Here is a 3473-nt window from a genome sequence, read left to right as displayed (position 1 = left end):
GAACCTCTTCCAGTTCTGTGTTAACAAAAATCCATTTGATGTCCCCCCCCCCCCTCCCCTCCTCCTTCCTCCGTTAGTTTAGCTGCAACGGCCGCAGACGCAGGAAGCAGTTCCTCTATGGGAAATTGAAAACCTAACTGGGGTTCGCGTTGGTGGAGGAACTGGATCGGAAAAAAGAGGGATTCTAGTTGTAAGATATCTAATGAAACCGTCGCTGCCTGCCTAAAGGCTTATTGGTAGCTCTTAGGTTCTCTGTCAGTAGAGTGATTGCCAAAACCTAGGTATGTTTTCGGAGAATAATAAGAAGAGACGGTTGTAGCTTTTAGAGACTATCCTCTGCAGCTGTAGCTACGTGGAAGCCAGCTGCTTAAAGACACTGAATAACCTCCTTTTACTTTCTCAATAATAAAGCCTTTGACCTTTGTATTCGTTCGCCAAATCTTGTTCAGTTCCATCCAAGCTCGGTTTTGTCTGAATCTTCGTGGAAGAAGAAGAAGCGGTTCACCAGCCACTACATCTGTAGATCCCACCAAATCATTAAACCTGGCGGCTGCTCGCTCTTTGATCAGTGATTCACCGGCCACTAGATCGATGAAGAATCTCTCTAAAATCTGCTCTTTGATCAGTGATTCACCGGCCACTAGATCCAGGATTGGTCATTTTTGTGAATGAAAAAAAAAGTACCTACCTTTAGTAATATATGAATAAGAGATATTAGAAATAATAAAACCTGATGGTTCCTGTCCTGAAACGAAGGATGCCCGCCGTATGAAAGCAGTACTCTAACCACTGAGTTAAGTAGGTCATTTATCATCCCAAAGAGAACCAAATGAAACCCATCCTGTCGATGGATTATAAATATCATATTACTTAATAAAGGGAAGTTTTGTCCTGTCCGCTAGGACTGGTCTAAATGTGCGGGATCGATACATCGGTAGGGAGGCTCGGCCAAGCATCACGGTAGCAGAGCCATAGGGCGCTAAAGAGCTGAGAACAACCGCACTCAGCACACCTCTGAATTCTTCTTGACACGTGGCAGTCATTGACTTGATGTGGTAACTTTACATTCTTTAAGCTTTAGGCGAACTAAACGATTGACTAGAATCAATTACCCTACCTATATAAAAGAAAAAGAATCGATCACTAGGTCCCGAGCAATTCTACCTTCTTTCCATTATCCAACGCTCATGCGGGATTAAATATATGACAGGGGTACCCGATATTGTAATCATCGTTGATCAGCACGAAGAATATACGGCCCTGCGAGAGTGTATTACTTTAGGAATTCCAACAATTTGTTTAACCGATACAAATTGTGACCCCGATCTCGCAGATAAAGATTTTTTTTTTTTTTTTTTGTCAAAGTACTTTTTTAAAAAAAAGTTAAAGTGTTTGACCAAGCTTTTAGAAGAAAAAAATATTTTTGGACCGAAGCAGAAGCAGTTTTTGTGAAACAGAAAAAAGTAGTTTCTCTCCAAAAGTACTTTTGAAAAAATACACTTAAAAGCAATTTTTAAAAGCTTGGTTGACCACTAATTACTGTTTAAAAGTATTTTTCAAATTAGCTAACCAAACACAAACTGCTTATCATTAAAAATACTTTTTTGAAAAGTACTTTTGAATAAATATTTTTTAAAATAAGCTGATTTTTTTATTAGTTATTTATAAATTTGATTTTGGTTCTTGTGACTCGACACATTTAACCTCTGATTAATTAAAATATATTTTTTGGTTCCTTTATATAAGAAATTAGTTATATTTGAGTTAATTTAAGAACTATGCCACCCTTAAATATAGAGTAACAATATGCCTTTTATATCAATTTTGACACTCTTGTAAATTAATTTGATGTGAAATATTATATTCTATGTAAGATATTTCAAAGATATTGATGTCCCTACAATAGCCCCTTTAACTTTCCGTAGCAAAGTGCATGTCTTGTTTCTGAAGCTGCAGCTTACCATTTTATTCACGTCTCTCCTTTTAACGCACAGATAGCCAATATAAAGACAAAAACTAAGTCTATTATTTTCCTTTTAGAGCCGGTAAAAAATAAGTTATGAGTTTTTTGGCCATATAACTAATTCTAGAAACACTATCAATCAATTATTTCTCAATCCAAATCTAGTTAAGATCATGAAAACATTATATATTCTCTAGAAAGAGGAACAAGAAAAAGGAAACATTTCCACCTTGTATTGAGACGTAGATTGAGAATTTGAAGTGTTTGTGTTATTACAACGATCTAAGGTTAATATACAAATAATTGATTACGTTCACAATCAAATATTTATAGATATTTAATGAATATTTTAATACACATATAAAATTTGAACAAAAGCTATTGGAATGACGTGAGCTTGAAACGTAAGTACGTCCTTGCTTGTATTTGTGAAATTTTTTGTAAGTATATGCATTAGCTGCAAATATTTAATTAAGTATGACAGTGAATAAAATTAAAATATTTTTGATCCCTTTCACACATTACAGAGGCAGTATCAGTGCTCTTGTTGCTTTGTAGGTAGCAACACCAACCAAGATTTGCCTGCTCTCCAGGGCGATGCATGTCGGTATTATTTATGCGTTCTACGTAAATACTCTACGTCCTTGAAATTATGAGCCCGTTTGGATTAGCTGATTGTAAATAGCTAATACGCTTGAAGTACTGAAAAGCATTTTTATTATAAAAGATTATAAATTAAAAAATTTCTTTGTAAAGAAAAGGAGGAATACAATGAATATGGAATGAAAAGAAAGTTAGAAAATTTATTTAGGGAAAAATATTTTTTGAATTAAAAAATATTAGTAAGGATAAACTAGTAAAATTCTTGGTCAAACTAAAAGTACTTATAAGCTAAAAAACTATAAGTTGAGGGTGACCAACTTATGACTTATGGCCGATTTTAGTTTATAAGTACTTGGCTTATAAGCACTTTAGATATTTGTCAAATGCGTAGATAAGACAAAATGTGTTTATAAGCCAATTTGACCAGCTTATAAGCTTAATCAAACACCCTCTATATTTAGTTAAGAAAATTAATAGTGAAGAAGATAAGTAGTTTTGTGAATAAAATCTTAAGACCGTTTCTTACAATTATTATGCTAAAAACACATACTATAAACTATTTTATTTTCCTTACTTTGACTCATTTCGAGTGGAAAATAATTTTGCTCGCCTTCTTTACTTCCTTTTTCCATCGTTTCTTTAGACTCCAATTAATACAGGAGTTAAATGGGTGAGTGAGGAACTCTAGATTCATCTTCTGAGCTATGACGATGAAGGTCAGAAAGAGGAAGAAACTGATATGAGTAAAATGAGCAGTTATGCTCTGCTTTCACTTACTTAACTAATAAATGGAAAAGTACTGTACATTTATACTAATCCAACTACTTAACTTCCTAACTATTTATAACTAACACTTATCACACCACTAACTTATTACATATAATTAGCTATACACTACTGTCACTAA

This window comes from Nicotiana tabacum, chromosome 1, assembly GCF_000715075.1.
Source record: "Nicotiana tabacum cultivar K326 chromosome 1, ASM71507v2, whole genome shotgun sequence".
In the NCBI taxonomy this organism is placed as follows: Eukaryota; Viridiplantae; Streptophyta; class Magnoliopsida; order Solanales; family Solanaceae; genus Nicotiana; species Nicotiana tabacum.
This window is presented reverse-complemented; position numbering follows the sequence as displayed.